Raw genomic sequence first — 13,108 nt, 5'->3', positions numbered from 1 at the left:
TTGTCGGTATTGGTCCATCTTCCATTATGCAATTCCATCTGTGCACATTTGTTCCTTTCCTTAAACATGGTTATTCTTTCTACATGTATAAAAGGAAACATGTCCCTTGACTCAGGGACATTAGAAATAAATAGTTTTTTACATTGTTCCCCTAACTTCCTCCTATCTTCCTCGCTCGATTGATGGCCACATTTAAAAATTTTAGTCTCACCATTAATTTTCATAGTTAATTCATTATTCTCTAAATCAATGGTGGATCTAGAAGTGGCTAAAAAAGGGTCAATCTAATGAGATTAGTATCTCACAATCTTATTCGAAATCAGGCACCTCCTTTACAAACTTAGCGTACTTGAGAACCTTTTCAATTAACTAAATTAAATGTAGGTTAACAGTTAATGTTTTAAACAGGTTTAGGAAACTTACAAATTCATCCTCATCTCACTATTATTTTTCTTCTAGTCTTGAAGGGAATGAAATTTTTGCACCGGTAGAATCCTTAGTTACTTCCTTCTTTGTTTTTGCTACCGATGTGATTACCTCCTCTGACTTTGGCTCATCTTCCACTTCTAGGGAAACCTCTTGATGATCGTCATTATTCTTCACAATTGTCTCCGGATTAATGGTTTCTGAGCTACCCAACACTTTGCCTGATTGGAGCATAATTGCTTTCACGTGCTCATTACCTTCTCTCCGTGGATTGTCATCCGTATTGCTAGGGATACCTATGCCAATTTGTATTTTGATAACAACAATCATGCTCATTAATTGAATCATTTTTTCATCCAGTTTAGTCAATGTTTTTATTGAATTGGTGCACTCAGATTGCACTTGCTTAACATTTGTTCACATTAACTACATCTCTCCCTCAATTCTATATAATCGTTGAATGCATGCAGTATGGTCATGTGGGTTGGCCTTATCTTGGGGTTTCTGCAAATAAGGAGGTTGGTAATTATTGTTTTTAACTTGATTTAAACTATTACCTGCTCCTTAGTTTCCCCTCATCTCAAATTCGAGTGATCTCTCCAGCCGGGACTATAAGTGTTTGAATAAGGGTTTCCACCCCTATTCACGATGTAATTTACATCCTCAACTAGATTGTTGATATAGTGGAAGAGCGGTTTGTCTCCCCCATGCATAAATGGTGTAAAAGTAGATTCAATAGGGTTGAGTCTATCCACTAATTGTTGTACTTATTATCCTCTTGGATAGCTTTTTCCATAGTGAGTTTCTAACCATATGTGAATCATTTAATTGGCTACTGGTAGGAGTTTAGTGTCATGTTCTCAATGATCTCATACCCTTCCTCGTACATTCTGTTCATCAGGGCTCCTGTTGCTGCTCTGTTTAATCCAGATCGTGCATTTGCATCCAACCCATTATAAAATACTTGTAGTCATATCCACTCATGAAATCCGTGATGCGAGCATTTTTTATTCAACATTTTGAAATGTTCCTATGCCTCATAGAAACTTTCTCCCTCTATCTGTCTAAAAACAACTATCTCTCTCAGTTCGACTACTTTGCTAATAGGGAAGAACTTCTGTAAGAACTATCCAGTGAGTTCATCCCATGTCGTGATAGCCCCTGGTGTCTATGAGTCTAACCAAGAAAAAGCGTTATCAGTCAAGGAGAAGAGGAGCAACTAAAGATAAATAGCGTTATTAGTGACCCCGTTATACTTAAAAGTATCATAGAGTTGGAGAAACCATTTTAAATGTTGTTTAGGTTCCTCTATCAATGTGCTCGTAAACTGCATATTGTTTTGGACCGTCTAAATTATAGTCGGTTTTATCCTAAAATTATTAGCTATAATTTTCAGCCTTGCTATACTTTCTTCAAACATATCCAAGCTTGGTTAGGCATAATCCCTTAGGGTTCTTTCATTTCGAGCCATATGTATGTTTGTGGGTAACTGTGGTGCTGGTGGATTTCCTAGGGCGTTATCGTCACCATTGTCAAACAATGAATTATCATATGGTACGTTACCTGCAACATAAAATGGATCTTGCATCTGCTACTGTTGCTAATGGTAGTTTCTTCGAATTATTCTTTCTGGATCGATGCCTGCTACAATATGTGTGCCCCTACTACGAGTCATGCACTAAACCTAGAAAGAGGAGATAGTGACAATAAATAAAATAAAATTGTATGTATAACCTACAAATTTCCTAATTATTCTTTTACGTGCAAAAATTAAAATTAACCTAGTGACGTTACCTCCCCGGCAACGGCGCCAACAATTTGACTGCCTCTGGACGTACTAACATCCAGAGTGTGAATAATGCATTAAAATATAGAATTATGAAGCGATATCTGCAAGTATACGGGTCTAATTGTAATATATTTTTTCGAGGATTGTACCCAATGGAGGCAAAGGCTAGATCAATTTTAACCTACACACTAAAAGATCTAATTAATATTATAATCAAGTCATAGTATGGAAACGTAAATAAGATATTTTTGGGAGTTTTATAATACTAATAATAAAACAAAATAGGATAAGAGAAAAGTTAAATTTCACGAGATAGAAAAAGTAGAAGAAATCAAATATGATGATGGGTGATTAGCTTGCTTCGACAATCCTAATCAACTGCCATTTCTGGTTCCTTGTCAACCAACTAGTTGCACGATAGCAGGATCTTCTGATCTTCCACTAACATAACAAGTCAGCAAGGACTGCTTATCTTCTGAGCTCACAGTCCAAACTGGCTTGGGGTGAAGGTGTTCATGGATGGACAATACTAATTTTGGGTTAATTCCCACCTTGGTAACTTCCTGGGGTTGTCAGGCTTAAGGTTTGTTTCACGCTCTTTCTTTCCCAAACAACTAATCCGTTGAGTAACCCTACAAAATAGTTGATAGATCATGCCTCCACTCATTAATCCCCCATAGAAGGATTAGTTCCTTATGGCTTTCATAAAAAAATATGAAATTGATGGAAGAATAAAACATGGTGAATGAATTGAAGTGTAGCGTTTAAGAAAAGCCTGATTTATATAAATAATAACACGAATCCCCATAAATTGCTTGTTTTTACAAATCAGATCTTGAAGGAAAGCAATGAGCAAATAAACTAAACTCTATAAAAAACTAAGAAAGAAAGAAAATGAAACTAAATCTAAAGAGAGAATCTAGGTTAATGGAATGGTGTCCATAACATGTGCCAAAGGAGCCTATTTATAGCATTCAGATGGCTATTGTCCTTAACCCTAGGCCAGACGACGTTCCCAAGCTTTAAGTTTGATTGTATAGACCAAAACACCCCTGTTTCGTGTTTAATTTTTGTCCTAAAGTTGATATCACGACATAGAAACTAGGACCTCTGTCGCGATATAGAAGTTACTATGCTCCTCGTTGGGATGCCTTCAGGGGTATGTCGCAACATCCTTAGTCAATGTCACGACATCGAAGGCCTTATCGTACTTTCTCTATGTTTTGACATCGGACCTCCCGTGTTGCGACATAGCATCCAATATTAGTCTAAAATGTCTTTTAATGGTCTCTTGCACACTTACGAAGTATGTTAGCTCTTTCGTAGGCCTCATTCGACCCTAGAGGTCAATAAAAGACTCAATTCACACATTTTATTAGGTATAAGTAAAATTAAAGAAACTTAACTAAAATTGAATGAAAATGCTTGTATTCAGACTCCGTAAGTGCGAAAAATAGTTTAATCTGCTACACCAAATTATGGCAGATCATTTAGTCACAGAGGAATTCTACCAAAGTATCATGAATTTGCTCTCCCTATTATATACCATAATGAAAGCTACTTATCTAGTGGTTGTCTAATGACCTCATCATACAAAACTATTTAGTCATGGAGGAATTCTAATAAAGTACCATGAATGAGCTTTCCCTATTATATACCATTACGACAGCTAGTTATCTAGTGCTTGTCTAATGAACTCGTCATATGCGTGTTACCTCATCGAATATCCTTAATCTTTTTGGGTTAAATCAATTTACCCAATCTGATCTTATTTGATATCATGGTAACCATTACATCTTCATTCATGAAAAAAATCAATTACTAACACATAGTAATTAAATCATTTTTCCTAGACAAATGACTCGTGGCCATGTTACTTTTTCATCTATCATGTAATAACAATGAGAGGATATCATTTGCCATTTACATGGGTTATAAATTCCATTATTGTAAGTAAGGCTATGTCATACAAAAATCAAATACCCAGTATACCAACTTTCGGCTCTATTACCAATTGAACTTAGACTTTTAATACATCAAAGTATAAAAGTCACACAGACATAGTTTATCACTTACTCAAGATTGAGGTAAGCCGCACTATGAACGTCACAAGTGAATAAATCCATTAATAGATCAAAGATTCATTCTACTTGGTCTTATCTAATGTATTGTCAAGCTAGACAATCACATCTTTGTCTCTATCTTTTAGGAGTGATTTGCTCCAATACCCAAGACAATGTATCTCTCTATTTGGACTTGGTAGAAAACATAAGTCTTTTAAATCAATTTGCTCAATTTCAATTAGATTATGAACCATTTACGTTACCTACTAATATAAGTTGTCTTCTCGTATTGTGATCTAACCATATAATACAACTTAATATTAGTTAAGCACTAGGTAATAGTGAGCCAATATTTACTTGTTCATTTTGCTTTATGTGAAAAAATCGTTCATGAAAATTTTAAATGATATTAATGTGAATGATGGAATTTCATTAAACTAATTTATTAGAAAAATTACAAGTACATTATGATAAAAAAAATACACTAAGGACATTAAATCCCAACAATAAGCCCATTTAACAATATAAGTCATATGTCCATGTTAATAATATTTAAGCCACATATACTATGATTGGCCTTAACAACTCAAATTAACTCATTTTCTTTATTCAATAAGTTTAAGCTACTATGTTGAACATATTTTCACCTTTACTAGTTCTTGTCTCCTTTTTATAATTACATACTTAAATACTCATTTTCACTTAATATATGTTCTATTAAATATTAAATTAGCAATATTTTCATTATAAGGTAAGAATGGATCCATGAGAACTTACCTTCCAAAAGAACAAAATAGGAGAAAGCTTATTTCTCCTCATTCACTTAACAATCCTATCTTTTCCCTTGTTTGAAGCTTCTTCTAAATTTTTTTACTCAATTACCCAATAAATACCCATAATAAATACTCACAATAAAAGCTTAACAACTTAAGCAACATGAGTGTTGTAACACCTTATACTCGGTCTCGTCACCAGATTTAGGCTATAGGATGCTACAATAGTAAACCAAAACATTCACAAGAAATTTATTCAATAATACTCAATAATTAATAAATACAAACTAATTCCATGTTAAACATGCCTTACAATCAAAACCAAGTCTTAATCGGGCTTACAAAAGCCTTTGAGCAAACTTGGAACTAAATCAAGACCAATCTGAAACATTTACAAATTAATAAGCATAAATGCAAAACAAGGGTCACATGACCGTGTGGTGCAAGGCCACACACCCATGTCCTCAAACCATGTAATAACCTAATGCCATGTAATATAGGGTCACATGTCCATGTCGCCAAGCCATGTAACAACCTGTGGTCGTGTGAACTAAAAATCAACCTGAACGTGTAGCACTCACGGTCGTGTCAATCACCTGTGTGTGACACACGGCCATGTGCATCATAAATGACCTATTTTAAGAAATTTTCATACCATTCAAACTAAATGACCTATAATGCCCTTTCATGCTATTCAAACCAACACCAAAACATGCATATTCCCAAGTCAAAAACACCAATTTACCTAATAATTTTATCAAACAACTAATGTGCTCTCATTGACACCAACAAATCAACAATTCAAATCAAATACCATTCAAACCAATTCTTACACCATTTTATACCACAATTCAATTAACATGCATATTACCAATTACGCTTTGTCATTTCTTTAACATTCAAGCATACTAGCAAATACCAAATATCCAATATCAAGCCACAACCATAGATTTACATATACAAGGTTATTATACTAAAACAGACTTTAACTAGCTTAAGTTTATTCAACCTATGTACATGCCACAAGTAACCAACTTCAAACATAAAAAATCTACCAAATCGGAAGTTGATGGGTGTAAGCTTCTCGCTAATCTGATCGACACGTCCAGGACATCCAAAACCTACATAAAAGTAGTAACACGAGTAAGTATATAAAATACTTAGTAAGTTCATACAATAAAAACAAATAGCTTACCTCAACCATTTAAAAAATACTCCAATTAATATTAAAAAATTTCACCTATCATGACATCCAAAAATAACATCAATCAAGTGAGGTTTAAACCAAATCCACATATATAAACTCAAATTGTGAAACACCACATTCAACTTAAAATATAACATGAATTCGTATTCTAATTTGTCACCTTGCTCATATTCACCCTTCAATTCGTATTATGAACACTTATCAAGATTCAAACAACATCATTAGACATATAAGGTTTAAACTCAATGTAACAACCCGATTTTAGGCCTAGTCGGAACAGTGGTTTCGGGACTACAAATCGAATGAGAAAAAAATTATTTCTTATTATATTTTTATGTTTTACAATTTCACACAATTATTTCATGAAAATTTCGTTCAAAAATTTCGACGTTTGGGCACTCAATTTAGCCAAAAAGGACTAAATTGTAAAAAGTGAAAAAGTTGAGTTCTAGAAGCTAGAGGTGTCAAATTGCTATGAAATTTTAAATTGGAGGTCCTTAAATGGTAATTAGACCATTGGTTATGTTATGGAGAAAAATGGACATGAAATAGGTGAAATAGGATATTTTTAAGTTAAGGGTATTTTGGTAATTTGGTAATTAAAACAAATTACAAAGACAAAATAAGGCCAAAATCATCATCTTCTCCATGGGAGGCTGGCCGAATGTGATATGTACTCCATGGCTAGGGTTTTTTCATCTTCCAAGCTTCATGGTAAGTCCGTTCTGGCCCCGTTTTTCTTGTTCTTTATATTTTTAGAATCCCGGTAACTTGCTTAAGCTAATTCTACTATTAATTCGAGCTAGAATTTATGTTTGAAAAATTACCCATAGATGAAAAGTGTGAATTTTTATGTTTCATGATAGAATACGAAGCTTAGAATTATGTTAAACGATTTTGGCTAAGCGATTTTCAGTAAAAAAAAATGAGTGAAACGCATAATTGGTAAAAATTATTATTTTTCATAAGTGTACTTTAGAGCAAGAATTTGATGTTGCTATAGAAAGGAAAAATATTCAGCATATCATAAAATATAAGAAAAGGAATAAAATTTAATTTTCGAGCCTAGGGGTAAAATCATAATTTTGTGAAACTTTAAGGGCAAAAATGTAATTTTGCCAAAATATGATTTTTGGACTGGATTGAATAATGTGAGTGTTAAATATGTTAAATGTGTTATTATAAGTCAAGAAAGACAAGGAATTGACTTTGATTAGTGAAAAAGAAAAAAATGAGAAAAAGTGAGAAATTTCTCAATTGAACATTCGGAATAAAAAGGGATACGAATGAAGTGACAGAAATGATCACATGTGTGGCATGGACTGTGTGTAGGCCACTATGTGAAATAGAAAGTGATGGTCACGTGTGTAGTACTTTGTGCAGGCTACTACGTGTACCAAAAAGATAGGTCGCATGTGTAGTACTATGTGCAAGCTATTATGCGTACCGGATAGCTTCGATCACGTTTGTAGTACTATGTGCAGGCTACTATGTGTATCGGTTAGTGATGGACACATGTGTAGTACTATGTGCAGGCTACTATGTGAAACGGTATCATTAATTATAAGGTGGTTGCTACGTGCTGATCCCACCAGATATCATTGATTACAAAGGGTGGTTGTTGTGTGCTGAATCCATCGTGTATCTGTTATTATTCCGAAGTGTTCATCGGAAAAATTGACTAAGTGAAATTATATGAGATCATGTAACGATTAAGTGTGATTGAATGATGAATATATGTGTGGAATTGAATTGAAGAATGATTGAAAGTGAAAAAGTAAAATTATGAAAAAGTAAAATTTGAAACAGAACAGATTTGGACAGTGATAGTGATTTTAGTTTGAAAAATCACAAAAAATTGTGGAAATTTAATTATAGTATGAATGAATATTAAATGAAATATTAATGAGTCTATTTTTACATAAAAGGAACAGAGCAAGCAAAAGAGTTATATATTTTGAGATATTTGAATTTTAGTGAGGCAGGGTCGGATTGATTTCGGAATCCCCTGTTCTTAATTTGAAAAATAACTAAAAATTGTACAAAAATAATTATGAGTTATAATTTATATTATTAGAATCCTTAATAAGTCTATTTTCAAAGGAAACAAATGGAAATATCATCCGAATTCTTTCCATTAAGATAATTCATTTTTAGTGAAGAGAGGTTAGAGATGTTGAGCAGTGAAATAGGGGTGACTTTAGTGAATAAAATATACTAATTGGCCAAGAAAAAAATTCTGAAAATTTTATGGTAAGAAGATATGTGAGTCTAGTTTCAGGGAAAATTAACAAAACTTAATTTGGAGCTCTATAACTCTAGATAAAAATAATTTAGTGACTATAACTCGACTAGACAGCTTTGAATTTAAATATAAGTGAATAGTGAAATTATGTATAATGCTATTTAAGCATGTTATATACATAAAGGATGTGGGATGGAGATGAGGAGGAGGACAATAAAATATATGAATGAATTGTGTATAAATGGTCATATGCTGATTATATTCAGTAAATGTTAAATTGAATGGTAAATACGTATTGGGACTTAAGGAACTATTGCGTATTGAAAAGCAATTGATCAAATGTTTAAGAAATTTAGTCATGATATATATATGTGTGATAATTTTGATATATGGATGATTATATCATTGTGGTTGCATTAATTAATTCGGTTTATGTGATGGAAATGTCAAGAACATTTGTCTTTGATATGTGATGATTATGTAATGTCATGAGAATTTGTTTATTTGTGTGGTTTAAAATGTATCTTTATTTTGTTATATAACTTATTTTATAATCTATTTGAAAATGATAAAAATTAATTCGTTACTATATGAGGTGAATTATGATTTGTGAAGCATGTCTATATTCGACAATAATAGATAAAATATATTTATGTCATGGGTGAATGGTTAAACACTTGGGTTAGTATAAAGTGTATATTTAGTAAGGTTTGTTGGAAAAGAAATAACAGATTTTGGTTTATATCGAATAGAGAAAATTTAAACTACCTTTGTGGTTAATTTTGATAGCTGTATGGGAGATGAATGGATGAAGTATATATGTGACAATTAGCTTACGAGATAGTGAGCAATTGATATATTACAATAGTTAAAAAGGAAAAGTTGACAATGTGAGAATATGTAATGATACGGATCAATTCAGGTACTCAGGATGAATTCAACAAGTAAGTGAAAATTTATAAATTCATACGACGAGGAAGTGAAAGATTGTGAGTATATTTAGCCACATAAACTCTAATTAACGACTCAAGAATAACAATTTGAAAGTTTTAATTTAGATGAAATTTTACAACTCGGTTTACTACGGTTAAAAGTGTATATGTTCTAGTAATACCTCGTACCCTATTCCGACATTGAATACGGGTAAGGGGTGTTACACTCAATCACATATACAACCACAATTGTTTTTCATTTCAAATAAACTAATACCTTATATTCAACTCATAAGTATAACTTACCCAATAATCAATGGCATAAAATCATCACAATATTACTCGATGAAATTTCATAAAAGTACTCCGTATATAGGTGAAAGTAATAGTGTCTGGTCACCCATTAGGCTTGAACCTACATGAATCAATTGCCTGGCCACTACCTATTACTCTATTCTCCAATCCACAACATATGCAGGAGTTGGGAACCTAAACTTGTATTCTCCAGTTTGCAACATATGTAGGAGCTGGGAACCTAAACCTGTATTCTCTAGTCCGCAACATATGCAGGAGCTTGGAACCTAAACCTGTATTCTCTAGTCTGTAACATATGTAGGAGTTGGGAACCTGAATCTGTATTCTCCAGTTTGTAATGTATACAGGATTTGGGAACCTAAATCTGTATCCTTTAGTCCGCAACATATGCAAGAGTTGAGAACCTAGGCAAGAACTCATAACCTCATATACGAGACTTTTACTAGTTTCACCGAGATTTAATCTCAAATCATACCATTTCGCAACAATTCATTTCAATTAGATTCAATTCTCAATTTGTGTACTAATTTATATACAATTCAAACTTTCAATAAAACATGAATACATATTTAAACATATTTCAACAACAATTTATACTTATTTATACTGTATGAGCTTACCTTGATCAATTAATAAATATACAAATCATTATGCAAAATAATTCTCTATCATGGTACAATACATCAAGATCAAATAGGTGAGATATTGATTTATAACCATAATTGTAATCTCAAATAAAAACATATCAAACTTAAGTTAATATACATCATATACACATCATTCAATCATATCACAACTTCAATCATCAATATTACTCATTTCTTCACATTTGTCATTTAAATTTCTTATTTTACAATTTAGCCCGATAGATGTCGTATTAATAAAAACTACACTTGTATATATATAATTAATAGGTATAGACAAAAATTTCAAACATAATAATAGAATACAACAGTTCCATATGAACTTACGACAAAACGATAGCGCTTTAGATACTAGTGACTACTCGACTGTTTTTCTTTTTTCGCCTAAGTTAACAACTTGATCTAAATAAAATTTAAGATTCAACATATCAATACCAATCATATAATACTACTCAAATTCATGCTTATAATCTTTAAATTTCATTTTATATAATTTTCCTAAACTTTTACATTTTATTCAATTTAGTCTCTAAAATTGAAAGAAACATAATTTTCACAATTGAGCTTCTTTTCCATTCTAATTTCAATTATGTCCTTCTACATCCCTAAAAATCTAATTGTATAGAAATTTAATGTCACTTTTGACATATTCACAATTTAGTCCCTAAATACAAAATTAAAAAAATTTACTTTATAAAATAGTTTTTAAACATTTCATAACTTCCAAATCTACTATTTTCTATCAAGAATATCTAAGATTCATCAATGACAAGTTTTAAAATCTTTAACAATTTTGAAATCGGAGATACGGGGTTAACTGGACCTAGTTGCAACAATCTCAAAAACATAAAAATTATAAGAAATGAGTTAAAATCGACTTACCAAATTTGAAGAACAAGCTTGGCCGAAAGCTTGGTTTATTCATCCATGGAGAATCGATGGTGAAGGGGGAAAATAAATATGATAATGTCTCTTTCTCTTTTTTATGTTTTATAATGTTTTATAATATTTACTTAACTATTTAATTTAATTTAACAATAAAATAACATATAATTTAACAAATAATAAGCATTGACCGTCCACATTCGCAAGGTGGTAAATTTCCACTTTAGACCTTAAACAAACACTAATTATATATTTTAGCTAATAAAAATCAATAGCGATTAACTTTTACATATTTTACAAGTTAGTCCTTTTCCTTAATTAACTATCCAAATATTAAAATTTCCGAATTGATACCTCATTTTCAAAATTTAATAAAATATTTACTTGGTTTATTGAAACGAGGTCTTGATACCTCATTTTCAAAATTCCTTGACTTTAGGGACAACCTACTTATACTTAACTAATTATCCAGTTAAATAAAATTATCAAATAAAAATTCACTACATCATAGTACTTGACTCATAAGTATTAAATAATAATATTTACAAACTCACTCATCGAAATTGTAATTTCGAAATCGCTGTTTCTGACACCACTAAAAAATAGATTATTACAAGTGCTTAAAATAAAAGTGATGGAATGATGAGACTAACCCTTTCTTACCTCCCTTAAGCTTTCACCAACCTTAAATTTTTAACTCTAGATCATGAAACCCTAGGCTTAAGAAAAATGAAGATGTGATGCGAACCAAGTAAAAAAATGATTTATTCAAGTCAAATTTGCAAGAATTTGAAGAAAAGATATATAAAAATGAAAGGAATAAACTTTTCCTCTTCAACAATGATGGTCGACAAGCATGGGAAAGAATTTTTCTCATCTTTCCTCTTTCACATTTTAAAAACGGGGTTGGTCAGAAGTTAAGAAAAAGGGTGGTTCCTAAAAGTCCCTTGTTTTAAAGTTTTATCCAATGACTCAAAACACTTCCCATCCTCACACATAATAAATTCTAATTTCCTAATTAAAAACCTAATGAAATGTTATCTGCATAATGATTCTAAATGAAATGTTATCTTCATAATGATTCTAACATGCACTTTACCACTAGTTCCTCTAATTACTAAAATTGCACTCTTTATTCATTTATCACAATATTACTTCTAGTAATTAAATCCTCCAATATCATACATTCATTGCAAACACTAATTAAGTCCAAATTTATTATTTGGAAATTCCTATACACATATCGGAACAATACCACATAATAACATAGAAAATTTTGGAACGTTACATATCGTATCAAATCATTATTATATATATATGATGAAAAATAAAAAATATGAGTTTATAAATGAATTTATGTAAAAGTAAAAAGTACTTGAAACATCTCAATGTTTTATAATTTCTAAAATTTAAAATTCAATTTCTACCATCTTTAACGTTCCAAATTGTATGGAAATGTAATACTAGTTTTTATTAGAAAAATAACAAAAGAATATGTTGAGTCATGTTAATTAATTACTTTGGAATGCATATAGGTTGATGGTTTTCAAATGTTGTTTTTATTTTAGATTTTAAGTAATTTCTTTAAAATTCTATTACAAAAATTAAGTAAAACGGGTTTTTAAATTATTGAAAAGAAAAAAATCCATATAACTAGAAGATATCGACAATACACACTAATGTAGAAATCAAATTAACTAAGATCAAATTCATTAAGTTAAAGTCATATCATCATGTCCCAAACGATGAGAATCAAATTTCATTGTGAATCTTTACAGAAAAAGCTTGAGCTCAATGCCTATAGGACTCAAGTTCAGGTGAAAAATATT

At 31.3% G+C, this 13,108-nt stretch overlaps 1 non-coding gene across 1 annotated transcript; it reads left to right on the top strand.

Moving 5' to 3' along the window:
* Positions 1-1,412: 1,412 nt before the first annotated feature.
* On the top strand, positions 1,413-1,516 carry LOC128042024 (small nucleolar RNA R71). The gene has a single exon (XR_008197232.1). It is a non-coding gene; the product is annotated as a small nucleolar RNA R71 (small nucleolar RNA).
* The last annotated feature ends 11,592 nt before the right edge of the window (positions 1,517-13,108 follow it).

This window comes from Gossypium raimondii, chromosome 6 (assembly GCF_025698545.1).
Source record: "Gossypium raimondii isolate GPD5lz chromosome 6, ASM2569854v1, whole genome shotgun sequence".
NCBI classification, from domain to species: Eukaryota; Viridiplantae; Streptophyta; class Magnoliopsida; order Malvales; family Malvaceae; genus Gossypium; species Gossypium raimondii.
The sequence above is the reverse complement of the archived record's forward strand: the minus strand, read 5'-3'. Positions and strand labels throughout refer to the sequence as shown.